Genomic DNA, 25,391 nt, shown 5'->3' with positions numbered 1-25,391 from the left:
CAGAGAAATCATATTTCACAGTTGGATTAGACCATGTCAAGTCTCTCAGCTCTTCCTGCTGTGTCATTTTACCTGCTTATTAAAGTACAAGCTACTTATCTGCATTGGCAGACACTTCTCTCACTAGCAGGTTAGCTACAAGTATCTGGTTGAATAGGAAATACAGACTTTTTTTTTAAAATTACTATATCTGTACTATCTGATCTACGTTAAACATTCCTTGCTTTAAAAACAAAAATACAGAAAGAGCACCTTCGGTATCCTGGGTGAATTCAGGCATGTCATGATGAAAATGTGCCTTGCTGATGTGTCAGGCCGCAGTTTCCAGTGACTTGGAACATGGCAAGTCCCAGTCGCAGTCCCTGCATTTGCATTTGGGAACTTAGAGACCACATTCCTCAGCACTGTGCAAGTCACGAGGTTTCTATTTCTATAACAATCGTTGTCCTATCGTAACATTTTATTTGGGCAGAGAGAAAGCAAGCAAATCTCGGACACACTAGCGCCTACCCAAAATTCCAGTACGGAAACTTTCAAACCCTGTAAGAGAAATGAAAGACGCTAAAGTGGTGGTAAGTGTAAGAACGAAACCTTTATAAATTCAACTGAAAGAAAAATTTCAAGCTAGAAAGACTTCAAAGCCATTTTCCAGTCAGATTAATAAGAAAAAAAGTGAATTATTCTGATAGCTAGCCAATCAGTTAGAAGCATAAAAGAAACTTTCATGTGATGCCCAAGTTCCCAACTAAGCATTCACTCAGGTGAGACTTTGGTGACTTAACCAAACTGAAGCCAGCACATCTGTCCAGATGGAGACACGGGACTGGATATGGACTCTCAGTGAGCCGCCAAAACTCACTGGCCTTCTGTCCCCCACGAGTTTCAACAGTGTGTGCAGGCAGGCCTGTGCACATCTGTATCTGCATGGATATAGACCAAATGTCCATTTCATCTGACTTACAGGAAGCTTGGCACTGCAATGCAGACCCAAAGGATGGTCTGTAAGAGATGCTGCCGGGTTCGCTGGAGGAACACGAGGAAAGAGCTGTTCTACATGTTATCTCAAGCTTCTCACAGTTATCAGTTCCAAATGAATCATGATCAATGTGATATAAAATAACAATCACATGTCCTAATATAAAAGGTAAGTAGACATCTTTGTAACTATGGGATAGGTAGGGCTTTTAAAATGGACATCAAAACATCAAACCAGTAGAAACAGAATTAAAATGAAGATGCTTTGTTCAGAAGACACCATTATAAGGCATAAACAAGGGGCTTACCTATAACCAACAAAAGATTCATATCCAGAAATATAAAAATCAGTAAAACAATGGGAAAGGAGGGCTGGCCATTCAAGAAGAAAACAGGAATGACTTGAAATCCTTCATCATTTTCAGAGTGGCTGACATCATCAAAAAGGTACTGAAACTTCAGAACTTAGGTTCCAAAATTAACTTATTTTATCTCCTATCCTTGTCTCCACGTCCTTTACTGTGTAACCTGGTAGAACTGAGTGATTCCAATTTTAGCTGGATGGTGTCTCATGTTAATCCACTGAGTGTTAGCAAAGGCCATGCAAATCGGGCTTTGTGACGCATTTGCCCAATTGGAGTTGTTTGTTGTTGCACCTGTGCCACTTCTGTTGCGTATGCTGGAGAATGAGAGATACGCAAAGTGGAAATGGATAAGCCCAGTCACTGCAGCTGCAGCCAGCCTAGACAAGCTGACCAGCAGTGAACACTCTTTCATGGGAATAACCCCAGCCAAGAGGAGCAGAGCTGCCAAATCACCTCCAGCTGACTCCATATTGAGCTCAGCACATGGTGGTTGTGAAATGCCATTGACATTTTGTGGTTGGTTGTCATGCAGCATTGTTGTGTCAGGCGATAATTGATAAAAAATTACTCACTGGAAATTTACGAATAAGAACTCCATGTCCTTGAACGAGATTCACACTAGAATCGGTGGAATGGAAAAGGTGGTAATCACGAGTATTAAGAGGACTGTGCAGCAATCAGATCTTCCACACGTCTGTAATTAAGTCACCTTGGGATTTCCTGCCTGTGAACTTGTAGCTCATACTCTGTGACCAAAAATTTCATGCCAAATGGAATTGTGAAGCATGCTGACAACAATAAATGGACTAAAATGTTGATTTAAAAAGTATCTGTTGTAATAAAGAAGCAGGAACCACTCAAATGTATGAGTAAACAAATTGAGACATGCCCACACAGTGAACTACTTTGTAGCACTGAGAATAGACAACCACATGTGTGCTGTAGGATAGGGGTTAAAATGAATGCATGTAATGTTAGCAGAATAAGCCAGATATACATTGAAGAGTACATTGTAGGTGGTTCATTTGTATAAAAAACAAAATAATAATAATAAAAAAAACAACAGGAAGAGTTCATCAATGCCTTTGGAAGTCAAGAGAGTGCCTGCTCTGAGTGTTTGGGGGGAGGACAGCTTACAGAAGAGAGTGGGGGCATTTGGGGACAAACAAAATGTTTTACTTTTTATGTGTTTGCTGCTTGTGCCACAGTGTTTCATTTGTAAAACGTCACTGCCCTGAACTTGCACACTCCCCCGCGTGTGTTTTACGTGTCAATGAAAAGGTCTTTAAAACCAAGATTTAAAAAACTGTCCAAGGTTTATCCCCCAAGAGGGGAGTTCAAAATGGAGTTCAAAAAATGCTTCTAAGAGTTAGTTGCATTGAGCAGAAAAATGCCAGATAGGAGACACTCAAACAACACAGTTCATTTCTGCAGCTGAACAGTATTCAGGGATAAGCAGCTCTGAAAATGTCTCCTGCTGCTTCACCATTCCCATGTGGTATGGTCTTGGCTGACTGACCGAGCTCCAGTTGGCATGACTGGACAGCAAACAACAGGGAAAAGGAAGGGATATCTTTGTGTCCTTTATGGAAACTTCCAAAAAAAACTGTGTGTGAAATTTCTGCCTGGATCCCATTAGCCACGGCTAAATTAAAAGGCTGTGTCTCTTTGCAAGACCTGAGGAGCCTTATCCACATGCAGGTGACTACTATGTTTGTCAAAAAGATAAGAAAAGAACGAATGTTGCGGCCTCCTGGAAGTCTGGCTTCTCCTGAAGCCCTCCCTCAGCTCACTCGCTTTGTTTCCATGTGTTGCAGGAATATGTGTTCCTTCCTGGACAGGATTCTGAGTTCTTTTTTTAAAAAATTGTTTTATGGGAAACACAGATTTACAGAGAGAAAGAGGTTCTGTTTGCTGGGTCATTCCCCACGTGGCCACGACAGCCTGAGCTAAGCTGATCAGGATCCAGGAGCCTCTTCCAGGTTTCCCACTTAGGCACAGGGCTACAGAACTTTGGGCTGTCCTCCACTGCCCTACCAGGCCACAAGCAGGGAGCTGGATGGGAAGTGGAGACATCCAGGACCATGGACTTTGTCGCATGGCATGGCCTTGTGGGCCTGGCTTTGTTAAACACAGACTCTGTCACGTTGGTATCACCCTGGGAAGCTTCCGTTCCAAGCCTCCCAAGTCACATCCTTCTTCTTCCATCTCAGGCTGCATCAGTCTTCCCCGATGGCCTTTGGCAACAGACAATCTGTACATGAATGAGTGTGGCTTCGTTTCAAGGAAACTTCATATCCAAAATCAATATTAGGGACCAAGTTGCTACATGGACTGCAGCTTGCTGTGCTATGTTGCAGATGCTTCAGAAAGTCAGTACGACCCTCTGTGTTACAGGTTCAGACTTCCAGTCAGTGGCAATGAATACTGACTAAAAGGCATAAGTAATGAGAACATGGGTGTAGTAGTTTAGGCACCACTTAGAATGGCCAAATGCCACGATGTATCCAAGTTTGGATTCCATCTCTTTTCCCCCTTCCAGCTTGTGCTCATATGCACCCTGGGAAGCAGCAGAGGATGATTCAAGTACTTAGCTCACAATGAGTTTCTGCTTCCTAGTCTCAGCCTGGTCCAGCTCCAGCGGTTATGGATATTTGGGAGCAAACTAGTAGATTGCAGTGTTTCTCTCTCTCTTTTTCTCTTCTCTCTCTCTGTATGCGTGTTTGAGTATCTTTCTATAGTTCTCTATCTTGCTGACTTTCAAATAATTTTTTAAAGTAGTATTTAAAAAAAAAGACTTTGGGAAATGCAAATCTTCATCATTGAATTTGTTCGAAGAAAAGGTTAAGTTCAATTTCATGAAGATGGCACAAAGTTAAAGGGGAATGGAGTGGAAAAATGGGGAATTGCATATGTATGTCTGTGTTTGCTTGGTGGTCAAGGAGAACTGAGAATTATCTTTCTATATATCTCTATATATGCATGCCTGGTGGGGTTGGTGGGGGGGGATGTAGGGGTTACAGGGGAGCTTTATAGTTAGAAAACACCACCCATAATCTTGGGAAGGGTGGTGTTTCTCCCAGTTAGCGAATCTAAAAGTGTTCCAAGCCTTGGACAGCACTATTCCTTCAAGCTTAGTGATGTCTTACATGCCCTCGCTATTCCCTCCTGAAAGTGGTCCAGGGACCTGTGTGCGCCTCTCCTGGCACTGCACAAGCAGAACAGGATAAGACCTTAATGAAGACAGAAAACAGTTTTCCATTTATTTTGCTTTTAGAAATATACTTGGAAGGGCTGCTGCCAGAGTTGTACTCTATCAAAGAAACCATAATCCAAAATATGAACCGTTTTTTCAATGGTAACCAACTGCATTTTGTATTTTCATAGAATTACTTTATTTCCGTAAAAAACAGAATTTCCATTTTTCCAATCAAGGAGCTGAGTTTCTAAAGCTTCCTGTGGTCTATTTACGTTTCCTACAGTAACCTTCCTAGGCAAGAGACCAAGGAAAATAGGAAACGTACTTTTTTATTTCATTTTTCATTTTTAAAGGAGCCTCTATATTTTCCTGACCTTGCTGAGGGCTCAAAAGCAACAACAATCACTAAATAGAATTTAGTAACAAATTAGCAGACACCTCTTTATTACAAAATTATTGTTCACTTTCAGTTGGACCATCACCGCTGGTCATAAACTCTGCTTTAGATACTAGCATTTGCTTTCCAAAGCAATTAGAGAAATGAAACACGAACAAATCTACACATTTGTGAATCAAAGAACACAGAGAAACCGGATGATACTGTTTCTTGGCTGTCAGATGTCAATTCCTTTGTTTTATTCTGAAATGGTTCAGACCTTATGTAGGAAAAAGGGATATTATTATTGGTCTTTCATCCCATGGTCCTTGTATCTAGCACAGGAATTTTTAGAAAAGGAAGAGAAGAGTGGAATTGCAGATAAAAACACAGCAAGGCATTTGCTGGAGTCCAGTAGGCATGCTTTGAGAATTGGCTTTAATGTAAGTATACTCATCTTTGGCCTTGACTGCTTTCCTGAATTCATTTGAAGTTCTGCTTCAATGCTTTATCTATCCAGCCATTAGTGCAAGGGTCATAGCTGTTAGAAGGTAAACTGAGGCACAATAAAATTTTAAGTTTGAGAAAGCAGTGATTCATGAATAGGACAGTTCCAAACCATAAGTGGTCTGGGGACACCATGAAAGAAGCATAAGAGACAGGTGTTTAAAGGGTGAATGTGGAAAAAAAATTCAAAGAAAATATTTTTGTTCCGATGATAAAGTTGCCTCTTTTGAAGAATCCCAAAGAAAATCTCTAGTTACATAAATCTATTGCCTGCTTCCAATTGGAGCTTAATTCTACTTTCTTTATATACTGGCATTTACAAGAAATAGCTTAAGTAAAGTTCTGTTTATGTCTGCAAGTCAAGCAAGCTTAAGGTCACATGAGGGAGTCTGCTCAGGCATGCTTTGAGCACCATCTCCATTTTAATTTGTGTCAACCTGTGAATTTATATGCTTGTATTCTGTGGCTTTTCTCATATTATGGGAGTAGATGAATGATTGTGATCTAGACTGTAGATCTAGATTGTAGATTGTTATCTAGACTGTAGAAACCCACAAACTTGAAATGTTTACTATCTGACCCTTTGCAAAAAAAAAATACCAGCCCTTGTGCTAACTGATACCCTTAGGCCCTCTTCTAGTATCAACTAGATTTGTGAGCCACTGGCAGATGCTGGTCTTAGAATTTGAAGTACTGACCAAGCAAAGGCTGAATGCAGCCAGAGATGGAGTGACTTGTTTATGTTTGATGAACCATTTACTAATCACATATTGTAGCTGTACTTACCAAAGAGTAATTTATGTGGAACAAATAACATGAAGTTATGGCATGTATCCTATATAGACACATCATCCACTTGGACAAGACTAGGGGAGAAGCTGGCAGAGATGCTCGTTAAAGCAGAGGCTCCACCTGCTGTTAAAGAAAATCAGAATGAGCATTGCTGTTTTCTTCCCAGGGACAGATATTTTGCAGAAAGATTTAAATGAACAGACTTAGATGTGTTAGAAATTTTTTTTCTCTAAAAATGTTTGAAAGTATAAATTTAAAGTATGGCTAAGTTTTAATTCTTTTTTTTTCTTAATATGGACAGAAAAGAATGTAGTGGCTGTCATGTCAAGAAAATAATCCTGACTCAAAGAAATCCAGCACTTGATCGCTGAGATACAAGAGTGCTTTAACATTCGTAAATCAGTAAATGTGATGTACATCGACAAATATGACCATCTCAATTGATACAGAGAAGACATTTGATAAAATCAAACACTTAATGATAAAACCTAAAAATATGGCAATAGAAGGAATATTCTATAATACAATCAAAGCAATATATTAAAAAAAACCCAGTGCCAGAATCATACTAAATGGGGAAAGACTGTAAGCATTTCCACTAAGAACTAGAACTAGCCAAGGATGTTCACTTTTACCACTGCTATTCAATATAGTATTGAAAATCCTTACCAATGCTATTTGGCAAAAAAAAAAAAAAAACCCAAAAAACAAAAAACAAAAAAACAAATAAGGGGATTCAAATCAGAACTGAGGAATTAAAATTATTACTGTGTGCAGGTGACATAATTCTCTATCTATGAGAACCAAAAGATTAAATAAAGAGACTTGGGGAAAAAAGAGAGAGAGAGACTATTGGAACTCAAAAGAGACTTTGGCAGGGTAGTGGGAATGAAATCAATGGCATTAATATACACAAAAACTCTATGGCTGAGGAAGGAATTTTCAGTATATTACCCTTTAACATAGCAGGGAGGAGTCTTAAATAATTCGAACTTAAGCTAGCCAAAGATGTAAAAGACCTCCTTAACTAAAATTAGAGAACATTAAAAAATTAGAAGAAAACACGAGAAGAAGGAGAAATTTGCCATGTTCCTGAATCAGCAGAATCAACATCATCAAAATATCTGCATTACCCAAATTTATATACAGTTTCAATCAAAATCCCAACAACAACATTCTTCTCAGAAATAGAAAAGATGCTACAGAAGTTCAGAATAAATAATTTTCTTCAAGAAAGCTTTTTATTTTCTTTTTCATTTCTTCAGCGACACATTGGTCACTCAGTACCATGTTATTTAACTTCATCTTGTTGTCAGTTTTCTATTTTTCTTCCTATTTATTTTGCTTGATGGCTTTTCAGTTAAGGGGATGTATAGTAAGTAAATAATAGAGATTGTTATATTCAGAGATGCATATAATACAGTATGCATCTCTACTTCCAAATCAAAGATGTAATCCTCATGACATTGTTAAATGCATCTTGCCAATAGGATACTGGACTCTCTTCCGTTGTCCATGCCTACACTATCAGGATACACTTAAATAGCAGAATTATGGACTTAGGACTGATTTTGAAGGACTATCCTATTGTAATAATATAGAGGAAATCTTTTGGGGAAAGAGATTTGGGGAGGGGATAGCAAAATCCCGGAGCCTATGGAACTGCAGCATAAAGTAATAAATTAACCTTAGAATGTGATTCAGAGAGGTCAGTGGATGAATAGCTATTAATATGTGAAAGCAACAAATGAATATGTTGAATAATGAAACCCTGTAAATTACTCTCAACTAAGAAGAAGAAGAAAAAGTAGCAAAGGCACAGAAGAGAAATGTAAGTGAACTTAGAGAACTAAGACAAAGCCATTCCGTGAAAGTCAAGCATTAGACATCTTTGAAATAGTAAGACATATCAGAGGCTCTAGAATATCCTTAGGATAAAAGACCATGGGTGATACCACCCACCTGGCCTTGATTATATGAAGTCACTGGATATGAAAATGTGGGTTCAGGGCCAGCATGGTAGCATGGCTATGAAACTGCTACCTTGGACTCCTGGATCCCGTAAGGGTGCTGGTTCACGCCCTCACTGCTTTGCTTCCAATGCAGCTCTCTGCTAATAGCCTGGGAAAAGCAACGGAGGATTATCCAAATATTTGGGCCCCTGCCTCTCATGTAAGAGACGTTGATAGAGGTGTTTTGGTCTTAATTCAGCCCTGGGAGTGGACTAGCAAATAAAAAGATCTCTCTCTCTCTTTCTGTGTTTCCCTCTCTCTTAACTCTTTCAAATAAATAAATCATAAAGTGGGATGATGACAGTCAGACACACTGATCTAAAATCTAGTGTCATACATTTTATTTTTACATGATATTGAGAATTATTTTGATGGGTAACATAGGGGTCAAGGACCACAGAATCCTGACACTGAATTGCAGTGCTTTCAGCTGAGAAGACAACCCGCTAGGTTACACAGTGAGGCAGACAAGCTTGTTCCATAGTGCAAGCCACCCCAGGAGCACGTGTCAGAGTGTGCCAGTCAGCAGCACCCACCCTGAGGCTCCACACTCCGGCTCCTCATTGGGGTTCTTTCTCCACTGTTAAGCTTTTCAATTACATCTCTGTATTCATCTTCATAAAGAAAATTATTCCCTTTGGTTTCCTATCTGAATTAGCAGAAACTGCTTTCAACAGCTCCCAATATTGCCGAAAGAAGGTTATGGAAAACACTCACAGAACAGCCATGACAATCCACAGGAGAAAGAGAAACTGTTCCTAGAACATTCCTTTTGTTCTGGTATGTTTTCTCCTTGGGGCCACTGAAGGAGGATCTTGCTAATTTGAGTTGTAAGAAATACCTCCACTTACAAGTGTCGGTTTGGAGACCTATGAAACATAACCTTGGATCTGAGGTTTCTGAGTATCTGATCAAGGTATTTTTGTATGCATATTCTCAACTGTATTAGCTTAAGATACTCTTTCAAAGAAATCCTATGGGAATGCTACAATGTCAAATAAGTTTTGAACAAGCTGTAAAAATATAAGGCAACACTCTGTGTCAAAACATCACTTGAGGACATCCTGGGCACTAACCAAGCTGTTAAATAATGGCAGTCACCACAAAAAGTGTTATTTAAACTTCATTCTTTATTAGTTAATTCTTAGCATTTATACAGAGAGTGAGAGATAGGTTGCTTTTGGGGATCTGCACTGAATACACACCAGTTGTAACATGAAATGTTCAATGAAAAGATAGTTATGAGGGCAAAGTCTTGTGGGAGAGAAGCTATTTCTTGTCATATCTTATCAAACTGTATTGTGAATCTATAGATAAAATCTTTAAATATGGAATTTATGCCTGCCTCCTAGACCAGCTCAGTGTCAACCATGCCTTCTAGGCTAAGTTATTACCAGTCACTGGTACCCAGGCCAATGCCAGTTACTTTGGTTTGCAGAAGAGCATACCTCCAAGGTGTGATTTAGACTCTGACACATCTCTAAAGCATCAGACCAAGACAGCAACTTTGCCTCAAATTGCACCCGTTTCCCTGTCCTGGTTCCTCTGTATCTTCTTCAGCTTCATTTGGACCACTTCCATAATAAGTGACTTGTATACAAATCCTGGCCATGAGATCTGCATCTGTGAAACCCAACGAAAATTATTTCTTCAAGTGCATTGCCATAGTACGATTGTGACAACAGATCTTGTTCTCCATCACAGAGACTATTTTACTGTTTCCTTATCTTAGGCCTTCTGGGGCATAGGAACCACATGAAATATTTTTATGTCCTCAAGACCTGTATCAGGTGACCAGTAATTATTAAAGAAATAAAGCACTTATTAGTTAAAAGCATTTATGTGCATGACAAAGTCATTGTTAATAGAAGAGTGGAACAATTCATAAGGAGAGTATGTGGGTCAGATATAATGTAGGATTGGATTCCTTTCATTAGAGGGGATTTGAGGCAAGCAGGATTTTACAAACTCAAGCCTTAGTTTTGGGAGTAAAAAGGCAGATACCTCAGTATATACAACATGTACAATCTCCTATTTCCTTATTAATAAATTAGCTCCAGTCTATAAAACCTGTAAGATATAAAGCAACTAACCTAAGATATAAAGCAGCTAACCTCAAATAACTGTGTTTACTTGGCAGAAACAGAGAGAATGTGCTTATCTCCCACTGTCTTCTCATCTATGACAAAGCTGAAGCATGACCTAGAAACTTAGTTCAGGTGAGTAGCAGGGACCCCGTTACCAGTTACCATAACCCTGCCTTTCCAAGATCCACATTAGCACAAAGTTAGTGTAGTCTGACAGCTGTGAATACCAGATATTCAATCATGGGCCAAAGGCAGCTTAGCTGCTGTGTTAAATATTGCACCCTTAAACTAAGACACTGCCGGTAATTAAAGAGAGAGCCCCAGATCCCCAATGATCTCGAGGATACTGCACAGCCTCCTTCTCCAGTCTTGCTCTATTTTGCTCCATGCTCTTTGTATTCCTACCAAATTATTTCACTTACTCCGATATAATTTGTTGATATATTGAACACTCCACAAAAGCAGAAAATTTTGTCTGTTTTAGAGCCACTACATCCCCATTACCTTGGAAAACATAACAGCGTTTAACCCCCAACTATCAGCTTGGAAAGTTAATAATTGAGCTCAGTTCCTGTGCTTGCAGTCTAGTAAGTCAAACTTTATTTGTGTTGCATGAGTGATGTTCTTGGGCCTAAACGCTTACTAATGCCCTCTTCCTTGTACTTATCCAGTTTGGATTCCTAAAATTCTCCTCTACTATACTGCCAGCATCATTTCCCAGTTGCATAACCAGATCATAGCCTTAGATGCTCAGGACTACTCAACATACAGTCTCCCCATTGTACCAAGGTCATTTTGTCTTACATAATAATTGATTGTGTTATTTCTTAGTCTAAAACATTTCAGTTGATCTGATGCCCTTAATATTAAAGCCATAATTTTAAAATCTGACCTGAGTGACCATAGTTTTTTGACTCTTACCCTATCCAGCTTCACTTAGTAACTTTAATGAACTTAATTGTCTCCTTATATCTTAACTCTGAATGCTTAAATGTGTTGTTTTCTCTCTTTGGAATGCTCATTGGTACCCACAATCTCCAACTTTTCCTTTTTCTTGTTCACTCATATTTATGTTTCAGATCTCAATCGAGAGTCTGCCTAAGCTCAAGTGTAACAAAGCATATTACCAACAAAGTGAAAATATAGCTAACAAAATAGGGGGAAATGTTTGAAAAATTTACATTCAGTAAAAGCCTAGTATTGAAAATATGTTAAACTCTTAAACTGGAAAAAAGACAACAACTCAGGTTTTTTTTTAAATAGGCAAGTACTCAAATTTTACTGTAAAAAAGTTATACAGATGAAAAATCCCTGATATCTTTAGTTATAAGGTAGATGCAAATCAAAACCACAATGTGATACCACTTTATTCTCATTAGGATAAGTATAGTTTTTAAAGTAACCTGGATTGAAGAGAGTGTGAAAATTTTGTAGCATTGCACACTCCTGATAGAAGTGCACAGTGGTTTTGCTACTGTGGAAAAGAATCTGATAATTTCTTCAAAAAATATCCATAAAATGAGCTTATGACCTATACATTTCGTTTCTAAATAGATACCCAAAATGACCCAAAGCAGGTACTCGCAGAAACACTCCTCCATGCGGCCAAAAGATAAAAGCAGCTCCAGCATCTGTCAGTAGGTACATGGACTAACACACTGTGGGATACTACTCGACCATGAAAGAGAATGAAGAACTAATACAAATTACCAAGTAGCTGAAGCACCAAAGCTTTATGCTAAGTGGAAGAAAGGAGACACAGAGGGTCATCAACGGCAGGGTTACATTTATGCGTATCATTTGCAGAATAAATTCACAGAGGCAGAAAGCAAACTGATCCCTGCCAGGGTTCAGGGGACATGGGAAGAGACAACTCCCATTCAAGGAACACACACTTCACTTTCCATTGATTTTGGAAATACATGGAGGTTGCATGGCTTTGTGAGTACACTGAATGCTGCCGAATCTCATTAAGCTCAAGCCATTAATGTTACCTCCTTTTAAAATTAGGAAAGAAGGATAAAATGATACCATCTCGTAGGGCTAATCATTTTGCTGCATGTCAGTCATTACTGTGGGTTTTGACATGTTGTTGCACTTGACTTTATTGTTCTGTTTAGAGCAAATTTCCATGTGTTAATGTTATAGTGTTAAAGACAGCTTGAATACTATATAACAATATATATCCCAAAGGTGAAGAATTGGTGAAAATAGTGACCCAGAAAGATCAAATATGAAAAAGTTGTCACATATAAAAATCAATGTATGCTCCACAGAGGGTCAGCTGACCCTAACCATCTTCCGAATAATTGCTCCTCGTATCCTTGTATCAGCACCATGCACCATCTAATCTTTTCTTCCAACTCTGGGAAGGACACTTGCTTTCTATATTAAAATGCCAGTCATTGACTTTGAAAAATATTACTTATACAGGAATTTTTCAATTTGTTCAATTGATTTTCTTTTCTATCTGTGGAAAAATGTGTGACTTGGGTTAAGATGGAATAAATTGTAATTTCCCATTAAAATAAATGAGAATTACTTCTTTTCCCTGCTTCCAAGTTAATAGTAGTGTTTTTTCAGGGGAAGGGGCATGGCAATGAATTGGTCATAAAGTCAAGGGCAAGGTGTCTCAGTTCGTCGCTTCTACTGTGAACTCAGTTGCCTGACTCAGAGTTGCCAGTCAGTAAGGTTTCCTGAATATTTTTAAAGATGAATTAAAACTAACAAATTTAGCTGCCTACAAGAACTGAGTAACTAGAAATGAGACTGAGACTAAATGCACGAGAAACGACACATAAGCATTGTGCTTTAGTGGATAAATTATCTCTCATGGGAGCACAGGCTGGCTATTGTAAAACCATTCTTCGTATGTCATACAATTGGCCAAGTAGGAAATAGATGTGAGGATGTGGTTTCAGTAACAGTGTAATCAGTGCTTGCTGCTTGTTCTCATCTGCTGAAGATGACACACCCAAACGATGCTCTTGAACACATAAAGTGAAGGGATTATTTTCAGGATGAGGTCAGAACTGAAGAAAAGAAGCAGAGAAAGAAACTCAGCAACGCAGCAGCAGCAGCAGTGAACTGCAGTTGTAGATGGGCAAAGAAATCCCAGATGTGTAGCTGTGGCTGAGGCTGTAGAGAGGACCATTGACAGAAGCCACCCCTTCACTTGAAGAAGGAGCCATGCCCAGAGCCTGGCTAGAAAGGAAGTTGGCTGAAGGAAACGTACTGCAGATTTTCTTCCCAACTGTACCCTCCTGTTGGTGGCCCTCATTGGTAACTTGCAGGTGAAAGAGAATAAGATAACATTCCCGATGAATTCCATCTCCATCTCCTAGCCTCCGATAAATGTGGGGAAGGGTGGAGTGCAGATGTAGCCAGAGAATATTAAGCACACTGTTTTTGGGGACATAGAAAAATGGACTGAGTAGACCAGAGACCAATTTTACCTATTGAATAATTTCTGCAGCTACTTAGTCCTATTAATTTCTGTGTCTGGATAAACAAGTGCTTTAACAGGGGTGTTACATGTTCAATGGTTACATTTATGAGGCATAATACGTAAATGGCTAAATATGTGATTGTGTGATATTAAATATTAAAGGAACCTTTGTCCCACCAGATTTTTCCACTGACAAACACTGAATACCATTCTCCAATTTAATCCCATGAGGTCTTAATAAAAAGACAAATTCTTTTCATGACCCTTAACAAAAAGAAAATCTGAGCTTTCATAAAAAGCTTCAAAACTTACTTAAACTTTTTACTAACCATAAAGGTCTAGCTGAGTATTCATTTATGCTCCCATCCTTGTTTTCGCCCAAGGGTGGGGTGAGGCGGAAGAAGCTAAACTGCTTAAACTGATCTCTTCAGTAAAAACTGGGGCCGTTGATCAGTTTTCTAATATTTCAAAAATGTCCCACAGCCTAAGTTTGGTCTCCAAAGAGTTGAAATTGAATGTTGCTCAGCATTTAAACTGAATCACCACTTGTTTTTAACCAACATTGTTTTTGTTTCAGTCAATTGCCCTTTAAAAACTAAACTCTAAGGAGAGTTTGAATTTCAAAAGTAATAATTGCTCTTTCTGTACTATGCAAGACTTCTGATTCTCTTCTTCTAGTTTGGCTAGCCTTTCATTTTTCCCCTGCTCCTTGTCAGAAAGAAGAAAAAAATATATCTTAATTGTGTGAAATTATCTTGACTCTTGTCACTTGAAACTTGCCTACTTGTTTGTATTCTATTCCCAACCAAATAAAACAACAGATGCATTCAAGTAGAAAATTGTAACATCAACTCATTGGGATGCTTTCTTCAAAAAGCAGAATTTTGCTGGTGCCTCCACTTATACAATTAATTATAATTAAAGACAGTTGGTGTCCTGCATGCACTAGGAATTTCTTTTCTGTATATGACTATTGATTTGAGATATAATGTGTAATGCCTGTTGCGTTAAGCATATTATCATAATTACCAATCAGATTTTTGAAGAATTCCATGAGTTTTTTCAAACAATTGTGGAAACTGTAAATTATTTGAGAGTATTTATAAGGCTATGTAATATGGTTAGAATTCTCAGCCTGATTCAGATCTGCGGTCTGCATGAATGACCAGTTTGCTGGGTAACCATCTTGACTTCCAGGATCCTTAATTTTCTTGTTATAATGAAATGGAAACCACACACTCTTTCTAGGGAAATTACAAAGAAAAGCACAAGAAAATAAGAAATGGAAAGCTTATGAAAGAGAATTGAAGCTCAATTCAAATAAGTGTTCCTTATTGTCAAATGCATAGGAAAACAACATAAAGAACTTAAAAACAATAATAGGTGCCGAAACTGAACCAGACGTGAGGTAAACCAGATTAACTGGGGCGGATCTGATAGTTCAATTTTTTTCAACTTTTCAGTCAACTCATTTTTCAGTAAATATTAAATATAAGTAGAAAACCTACTACCACACAGACACCAACTAGAAAACACAGTCAATCAGGCTAGTATGAGAAGACGTTCATTAAAAAATAGCATCATGAATGGCTTTGGATATCATTTGCCCAGAAAAACAATTAAATTAGTAAAAGTAATTTTTAAAAAATCATTTAAAGACTCTGAAAAGTGTTGGAAAGACATACAGCAAGAAATTCCACCAGCTGCTTGCGAGAAAAGAATGTGTCAGTTGAGCCACAATCTTCCACCTCCCCAACCATAAGTGAAGAGCTGAACTGCTGTGGATTAAAAATCAAAAACATGTAGCACCCTCTCCCTACTCCAGGCCAGAGACAGACTTTCTCCCCAGGAGAAGCATACAGTTAGTGTTATCTTATTGCTGTGTTGCAGAAGTGCATTTTCCAGCTAGTGCAGCTCAGAGGGCTGGACTCTTCTCACACCTGGACTCATTTGTGAATTGATAGCACTATCCTAAGTGTAAGATCAGACCTAGAATGCCACTGTCTCGCCTCACATGAAGGACAGAGGCTGCATACTAGAGCAGAGGAGCCCTGGAGACCAGATGATATTAATCTGTACATCTGACTGCTTACAGAACAAGGTTATCCCTCTGAGATAACTTAGTCACTGTCCTCATCACCTACTGAGCATTGATGTTAAAGATTTTCAGCAAAGAGAAAGGCAGGTCATAGAAAAGGAAATGATTCTATGGCTCTGCCAGTGCAAACAAGGGATCTTAGTAAAACTGACAGCTGACTTCTCATTGGAAACAATGGATTCCAGAAGGTAGTGGATGGCATATGCAGTCAAGAGAACCATCAACAGTCTCATACCCAGCATAACTGTCTTTCAAAAATGAAGGTGAAGTAAAAATGTAATCAGATTAGCCAAAGTCTGAATATCTGGCAGCTAAGAAACCTTACTTCAAAGATAGCCTAAGGAAAGTTTTCATACTGAAATCACATGACATCAAATAAAATTTCAATGTACATTTTCCCTTACTGATTTAAAAAGCTACAATGAAACAAAATCAACAACAGAGGGAAAAATAGAAAATTTACAACATGAAGTTAAACAAGAGGCCATGCGTATTTTAAATTTACCCTTTTGCTAAATCTTTATTAATTTTTTGTCATAAACTGCTTTTACAGTTTTTTGAATTTATAAAAATTATATTTTATAGAATTTCACAAGCTAAAATAAGTATCATTTTGTACAGATCTTAACAACACTGAAAAATAAAGTTCTAGAAATGAAAAAAAAAATGCTATTGAAAGACCAATGTGTTGTGTGAGAAATGAGAAAGAAAATCAAAGACTTTCCTGAAGCAAACAACGCTATTGTGTGACTTATGAGTCAGTGAGGAAGTTAATAATAAAAACAAACTGTTTTTTGAATGCATGAAAAAAAAATCAACCCCCCTGAGATTTCACGAAAGAAGTATTGAAAGGACTATTGATCTTGTATTTTGCACGAAGGTTTATGGCTTTTCATTTAAAGGGATGCATAGTAACTGTGTAGTAGAGACAGATCACATCCAGATGTGAAAATATCATGCCACGTGCATCTCACTTCCAAACAAAAACTGGACTCCCAGTGGAACTGTTGAATGCATCTTGACAATACGATGCTGGACTCCGTGTTGCTGTTTGTGCCTATAATGTCAGGACACACTTAAAGAGCAGAATGATGGACTTATGACTGAATTTGAAGGACTCTACTATTTTAATGACATGGGGGAAATCAGTGAGGGATAAGCAGGTGGGGATTTGGATAAGGTGGAAAGGGAAATTCCAGAGCCTATGGAACTGTATCACGAAATGATAAACAAACAAACAAATGCATAAATAATGCTACAATATAAGATATCAGCAGATTAATTATAGTAAGTGCAATTAAGTTAAAATACATCATCAGTGATGCTCCTTATAAAAACTTATGAAAAAGGAATTATCTAAATTTAATTTGGTTCAAGCATGTTTTGAAAACTTGCATATAAGGTATATTCAAAATGCTCTGGGCTCACACTGGGGCACAGCAGGCAATGACTCAAGTATTTGCATCTGTGCCATTCACATGGGAGACCTGAATGGAGTTCCTACTTGGCCCAGTCCCAGCTGTTGTGGACATTTAGGGAGTGAACCCAGCAGATGGAGGATCTCTCTTCTCTCTTCTGTCTTCTCTGCCCTCCCCTCTCCTCTTCTTCCCATCTTAAAAAAAAAGAAGAAGTTCAGGGTAGGCATTTAGCCCAGCAGGGAAGAACTGAAATATCCACATTCCCACATTGGGTATGGCACTCCTTCGTGAGCCCTGGCTCCTGATTCTGACTTCCTCCAAGGCAGGACCCTGAAAGGCAGCCATGGGCAACTGCCATCCAAGAGTGGACTGAGACTGAGTAACAAACTCCCAGGTCAGTTCATAAAAAATGCATATTTTGGTAAGGCTATCCATCAATTTCAAAAAAAATTTTCACCAATGTAAGCTTATTTTTTATTTCCATAAACCTTTTGAAACACCCTTTGATACACAGAAACACGCACATATGTATTTATCAGGTATACCTGATAAGATCAGGTTTTTTTTAAAAGATTTATTTTTATTATTTGTTTTAATGGAAAGGCGGATATACAGAGAGAAGAGACAGAGAGGAAGATCTTCCGTCCGATGATTCACTCCCCAAGTGAACGCAACGGTCGAGGCTATGCAGATCCGAAGCCAGGAGCCTCTTCCGGGTCTCCCACATGGGTGCAGGGTCCCAAAGCTTTGGGCTGTCCTCGACTGCTTTCCTGGGCCACAGGCAGGGAGCTGGAAGGGAAGCAGGGCTGCCGGGATTAGAACCGGCGCCCATATGGGATCCTGGGCGTGCAAGGCAAGGACCTTAACCATCAGTTTTATAGAGGCAGTATTATAAGATCTGCAATGGCAAATTTACTTGTATTTCAGTGACACACAAACTTGCACTTAAATCATATGGAAGAATTAAATTGAAGCCGACTAAATGAATATACTCCCTGCCTTTGATACAATTACTAATTTAAGGTCCCAGAGGATGAATTAAATAGATAGATGCAAAGAAAAACTTATTTAAAAGTGTAACCTATACTGCAGTTTTCTAAAGATATAACAGTTACACTGTGTTTACAGAAATAGTTCTGGCCAAGCAAAGAACAAACTTAAACCTAAGAAACTTTAACTAAGGTAAACTTTACTTCAGTTCTCCTAATCTTACCAGCTCTGAACTAAACATCACTTAGTGGATTGTCCTCATGGTTTAACACCAAAATCCTTAATAAGCAAACATGATACGTGAAATGATTTTAATACCATTCTGTATCAATCTGTTGTGGTATCACAACAGAGGAAATCATATGAATCTCACAAACATCCTGGGAAATTAGCCTGGAACTCCCATTTATTTTCTGACCCTAATTTCTTCAGCTGTAAATGGAACTGGTAACAGCCCTACCACAGAGGACATAGTGGGAATCAGACAAGACCGTGTATTTGTGATATGTAAGATGGTATTGGGCTGGACGGTAAATGGTGTTAGGTCAGTTTGGTAGCGCTGTCCTAACCTAGTACACAGATGAGTGACTTCAGCAGCTGGAAGCTACTAGCAGTTTGTGGTACCAATGCTGCAAGGTGCAGGTGGCAAGGTTGTTGTGAGAAAGGCTGGTCCTCTGCCTCTCTTCCTGGGCTGGTGGAGGGTCATGTTGTCTTTCTGTGTTCCTATAGTCTTTACTCTGTGCACCTCTGCATCCTAATTTTTCACCTTCATAAAAAGCAGCAGAAATTTTGGATCTGGTCCAACGGATGCCCCCATTTTGGCTCTCTTGTTTTTGTAAATATCTTTAAGTCACCTTTAGAGGTAACAGGATTAAGATGTCAGTATATTGATTTAGGAGAGGATGAGCTCAAGTAAGCCCATAGCAGGTGAATTCCATTATCAGTCTGTCTGAATATCCTACAAAATGGTGAAAATCATTGTTTTAGGTCAAGGTCAACTTAGGTCTGAGAAGTCTACACAAGAACTGCAGTCTGTTCCCCTAACTCATTCCCCATCTCCCCCTGTCCACATACTCTACTCGAGACACCACAAAACCAAGGAAGTCCTTTGTAGATGAGAGTCCCTGCTCAGGGCACTGCTCAGGGCACTTCTCATGGGTCACCTTGGTAAAGGCTGGCCCTAACTCTATTTGTATATGGCTCAACCTCAAACACCAGCTATAGATGAGTTCTTTAATTGAGGCCAAAGAGTGGCATTTGTGGTCATCATCCCCTACAGAAACATGAAACTACAGCTTCTGGCATACAGACAACTGTGAGTGTGTCTTTGCTTAAAGGTTTCCCTCAGGAAAAGTGAATAAGTCCTTTCATGGGAGAAAATTCATCTTAAAAAACAAACTAGGCAACGGTAGCATATATTGAAAATCTGAGATGTCATACCATCTGTTTATAGAAGTGCCACAAGATCCTAGAGAATTAAAAAGTTTGTTCCTAAGACAAAAGTACCCATCACTGTCAAATGAAAACAGCGAAACCTAGGTGCTATTGATGGTAAACTCCTCTGTGAGCTGAGAAGTCCAGGGCAAAATCCGAAAATTCATGCAATGAATTCAGACAGACTTTAATTTCAGATCTGCCCTGGTGGTCAACATATGAGCTGTCTGTATTCAGGGTAAAGCCTATTTTTTTCTTTCTTTTTTTTGGCAAGAATACTGACTGGTGGATTATTTGCCTTGCATATTTTTAATACTTGAACCGGCTTATATAGAATATCTTTAAACAGAAATGCATTTATCTTCAAAGAATGGACTACTCACTTGACTGCATACAGGAGTAGGGGATAGCTTAGCTCCCAACCCCTCCCAGTTGTTAGTAAAGATTATGAAGATTTTCTTTATCCTGTTTTTACTTCTTTGGCAGAATAAGGAAATATATGTGGACTTCTCCCAAAACAGGACCTCTTGATGTGAATGTTCCTGGAATCTGCTTCGCTGAAATAACTCCAGACTACAAAATTCTGCCTCCCAGTAGAGGAATTCTTCCATGCCGTATAGATAACGTATAGGTATGGCTAGAAAAGACTCAAGACTTTAGATTCACACAGGCACAAATTTACTCAAAAGCCTTGATTTATCAGCTGTACCTGTGTGCAAATGATGTACCCTACCCGATACTGCTTCTCCATTTCTAAATCGAGATGATTATCATATAGGAATAGGGACACGTGGGGAAGCCAGGGTGAAGGTTGCAGTCATGGAGACTCCTGGTGAGCAGGCGAGGCAGGATTTCTCCTGTTGGAGGAGTCCCACGCAGAGCCCAGAAGGTCAGTCCCTGAAGCAAGAGGAATGTAAAGTACTGAATGAGCACAACTGAGTCCCAGAGCACAGGGATGTGATGTGTATGTTGTAATGGATCTCACTTGTTGCTCACATCAACCTTCAAGTGGGAAGATCATCATCCCATTGCACGGAAGCTGAGCAAAGTTAAATAAATCATCAAAAGCCACAGAACTCAGAAGTTGTCGTGCCAGGAATTAATACCGACTCCAAAGCCTGTGGTTTTTTTTCTTAACACTAAACTGCATTAAATAGTAATATAAATAAAATAATAATAATAAAATCTTTATTCTACAGGGTCCGAGGGGTGGCTAGGCTGATGCCGCTAAACCTTTGCTCTGCTGTTCAACCCTCCTTACCTCTGACCCTGTCAGTGATCAGGTGCCCTGAGCTTCCCATCTTGACCCAGACCCTCCCCAATCTCCTGTCTGGGATTATGAGCTTTGCCTTCACTGTCTCATTGTTCGTCTTTGACCTCCCTCATGCCAGTAAGGCATGATGCTCTCATTACCCAGCAGAACCAAGGCCACAAAGACTTTGGCCCAGAGAAAATGTGTTTCATCCTGCTGATCAACAGTATGAGTTCCCTCGGGAGATCTTAGACAAGAGCCAGGTGTAGCTTAGGGACCTTGCAATTTCCCAGAGTCCTCCCAGCCTCGCACATCACAGTCCTTACAAAATTTGCCTAGATTCTGCTTGTTCCTTTAACTGTCCCTCCCATCAGAGTGCTCACAGTAAAGTGTCTATCTGACTGACGTCCAGTGATTCTTTGCTGGTACTAAGAATTCACTCTGTATGTGTTGGGCAAATAGATAGCTATTGTGCAGCACTGAATAAACTGGCCGACAGCTTTAACAGTTAAGTGCCAGAAATATCAGGAATATACTGTTAAGTCCTTCCTCCCCATATTTAAAAATGGCTTTTACTGATTTCGTTATAAATAATATGAAGATAATCCAAATGTGAAGATTAAGTTGAGGAGGGAAATGTTTAAGAAGTTTAGCTCAAATGTCTCATCCAAATTGTGCGAGATTCTGCCTTTTTTTTTTCTTTTTGCTGTAAAGCGGATGCTGGTTGGACTACAATAATGTCCTGAGTTTGAGCTGAAGAAATTTCCAATTTGTTGTCATTTTATTTTCTTCTCTCCTTCTATCATCTCAGAGCTTTTACCACTGCCTGTCTTAGACTTTTTTTTTCCAAGTAATAGATGCAACATTATCCAAAGTTTATTCAAACTTATCTGAACTTTTTGGGGCTGGAAATTAGGTGGGAACTGTTTTCTTCATGAGATTTCTAGTGCTTTTTGGCTTTGAAAGGCTGGAAATGCAACAAGAATAGCTTTTCTTGCGGTATTTTGGTTTCTACTCCCAACCAAAATCAGGAAGTGCAGAGATGCACAAAAATTAAAATAAAGGGGAAAAAGTTAACTCAACTTTTTGAACCTCAAACATGACTTAGGTTCAGTTTCAGTTGAAGGCAAAGGTTCAACTCAGATCTTGTTGTATCCAAACCACTTGGCCCTTTGGAGGAAATGACTGGTAGGTGCATATGGAATTCTTTCCTAATGTAAGGGGAAAGGAGATTGCTGGTATAGAGTCCCTATGTCAGCAGGCTGTTCCAGGGGGTTTATCATGGTGCGGGTGGAGCTCCCAGGCCAGTGACTACAGCGAAGCAACTCATACGTGCGATCTTAGGGACTCAGAACTCACAGGTGTACACTTACATGTATGTAGCGCTGAAAGATATTCATGAAAATCTGATCCAAAAGTTATATTTTTTTTTGCACAGCAAATAAGTTGAAATTTACTCCTGGACTTTTCACTTAAAAGTGTTTGTGAAAATTATACACTCGGGCCCGGCGCGGTGGCGCAAGTGGTTAAAGGTCCTCGCCTTGCACGCCCGGGATCCCATATGGGCGCCGGTTCTAATCCCCAGCAGCCCCGCTTCCCTTCCAGCTCCCTGCCTGTGACCCGGGAAAGCAGTCGAGGACGGCCCAAAGCTTTGGGAACCTGCACCCGCGTGGGAGACCCGGAAGAGGCTCCTGGCTTCGGATCGGCATAGTATTGGCCCGTTGCGCTCACTTGGGTAGTGAATCATCGGACGGAAGATCTTCCTCTCTGTCTCTCCTCTCTGTATATCCGCCTTTCCAATGAAAAAATAATAAAAATAAATCTTTAAAAAAAAGAAAATTATACACAGATTTAAAAATGTTTACATTGAAGTACATTTTTTTGCTTCAATTTCTCCACAATGTCCTTAATGTACTCTTGATTATTTTTAAGATATGACTTTTCTGGCCTTTGTTTTCCTTTTTTTTTTTTTGACAAATCGAGATAACAGTTCCTTTGTCATAACTTCTTTTTTATTGTTGTTGTTTGTGTGTGTGTGTGTTTCAAATGAACTTCTTAGATTAAATCTGATTTCAACAATGAAACTTATTTTTTACAATCATACTTTTGCTTCCTCAGGAATCTGATTGTATCATGAGTTAACCAGGAAAGTAATGAGAATTCTTGTATCACTAATAAGGAAAATGAATGATTCAATCATTAGGATGATGAACATAGAAGTTCTTGAAAATGTGAAATCTTTTGACTTTAGAGTCTGATTGGACATCAGATCCTGTCCATCTACAGCCAAGCACAGAATGAAGGGAGTTGGGAACTGCAGGGAAAAAAAAAAAACAAGCTTACTATAAACTGTGAGTGGATAGAAACAAGATCCAAACACAAGAATAATCGGCTGCTTAAGAAGAGTTCTCTGGTTAGATTTATTAGCTGTTCTATTACTGGAGAACAACTTGTCTACAGGAACCCATTTGCCTGATAAATGCCAAAGGAAATAAGTGGAGCTATTTTTCTCTTAGACTGTGTCTACATGAAAGAGAAGTTGGCAAAACAATAGGCCAAGTCAGTCAATTCACTTAAGGAATGTCTATCAAACCCATTTCTTGGCACGAGAAAGCTCGGTAGTTGGTTTGGTGTCACTGACACCAGCACCATCCAATGTCTACACAAAATGAAGTTTTAGTAAGAAACAAAACTATGTAAAATTTGGATTTTAGTTAAATTTTAATACCTTTTGCAAAAGTATGCTCAATAAAGTGATTGCATCAGTTATCAAATCATATTAGCCTCTTACTATAAGTGCATTTAAATTTGTTTTAGTTTTACATGTCTGATATTATAACCTTGGTCACAATTGCCAAATATTTAAGCAATGTGTGTTTAAAAATGATGTCTTGTGTTAAAACCTCATTTTTTGTGGCTTTGAATAAATCATGCCTTATTTTGCATAGCATGGTAATCATTTGACTGAAGTATGATTTTTACAGGAAAACATACAAAACTGGTTGGATAGCCGTAGAAATTTTTATCAAGTATGAGCAGCATTTTCAGGGTGCTTACCCATACATTTTCTAGTGAAATTCCGAGTTATTTTTGATGATTTCTGATGTGACACCGCTTTCAACCATCTGAGGAGCCCTAACAATATCACACAGTTAGCATCTATTTTATCTCATTTATGTATATCTTAACATTTACTATGTTAGGTTTGAGACAAACCAAAATTAAGTTGAGGAAGTGAAGAATCATAATTTTCTAGAAGAGGGGAAATGTTGGTGCTGTCAGTAAGTGTAATCAGCCAATTGCATTTAATTATGACACAAAGGACTGTAGCGTGTGTTTTGGTTGTCTTAGAATGCATGTTGTTTTTCTCTGCCAGATCAAATGCAGAGAAAGTCTTGGTAAGCCAAGTTCCTCGGGCTCTCTAAGTGGCAGGTACATAGGGTGCAGACTCCTCATTTCCTCGCGGGCCCAGGTTCATGCTCTGTGACCATGCCTCTGCACGAGCCTGAAAATTGCTTTCTGTAAAACTGCCTGAAGCACCAGGTTAAGAAGATGCCAGACTTTTCAAGGAAAGTGGATTTCCCTTGTGTGTTCTGGCTTACAAAATCTGTCTCTTTCATTTTAGGAATAAAATTGTCGCACCTTCTAAACAGCAGAATAAGCCAAACTCAACAATCAAAGACTTATTTTTCTGCGAATGATCCTAACTGGTCCCTTGAGGAAAGGAATTGGGTGGAGGACACAAATGAATAAATGAAGAACAAAAAGGCCAATTCATCCTACAGTAAGTATTTCATTCGTCTGCTCTCTTTTTTACGTATAAATATGTGTGTATGTGTATATATATTTATATTTCTTTTAGATATTTAAGATACACAGTGCTGGCAAACTGATCAATCCTTGAATATCTCTATTCAAAATGTAAAATAGTAAGAACCAAGGAAAGTTTGCTACTGTGAGTACCTGATGACTAAATAGTCACAGTTTAGAGGAAGAACATTAGAGTCTCTTAAGCAATTTATTTGGAAGAATGGAATACTTCATCACCCAGTGACATCAATTAGTCTAGGATGCTGACATCTTTCTACTTAGAATAAACCAAATCTAAAGTCTCTGGTGCATGGCTCAACCAGCTATTCCTCTGCCTGCAAGTGCCAGCATCCAGTATGGGAGCGATGTCCTAGTTGCTCAACTTCCCGTCTGAATCCTTGATTATAGCCTGGAGAAGCGGTGGATGACCCAAGGTGTTGGAACCCTGCACCCACCAGAGAGAGACAGAAAAAACCCCTGGTGTTGGGTCAGTTCAGATCTAGCCAGCGCAGTCATTTGGAGATATACAACTGTCCCACTTAAATAAAAGAAATGATGCCTTCCAGAAAAGGGTTGAGGAACCCCTGCTTGATTTTCTACCCTTAGCAAATAGCTCTCGTGTTTCTCA

At 39.0% G+C, this 25,391-nt stretch overlaps 1 long non-coding RNA gene across 1 annotated transcript in view; it reads left to right on the top strand.

Annotated features, from left to right (window-relative positions):
- The window catches only part of LOC121161156, a 145,113-nt gene extending 120,328 nt beyond the window's left edge, over positions 1-24,785 (top strand). Inside the window, exon 4 of the long non-coding RNA XR_005884641.1 lies at positions 24,579-24,785. This is a non-coding gene — a long non-coding RNA (uncharacterized LOC121161156). The remainder of the gene's footprint in view (positions 1-24,578) is intronic.
- The last annotated feature ends 606 nt before the right edge of the window (positions 24,786-25,391 follow it).

This window comes from Ochotona curzoniae, unplaced genomic scaffold, assembly GCF_017591425.1.
Source record: "Ochotona curzoniae isolate NIBS_2020 unplaced genomic scaffold, NIBS_Ocur_1.0 contig_4645, whole genome shotgun sequence".
Lineage (NCBI taxonomy): Eukaryota > Metazoa > Chordata > Mammalia > Lagomorpha > Ochotonidae > Ochotona > Ochotona curzoniae.
Note: the sequence above shows the minus strand (reverse complement) of the source record. Positions and strands in the feature narration are given on the sequence as shown.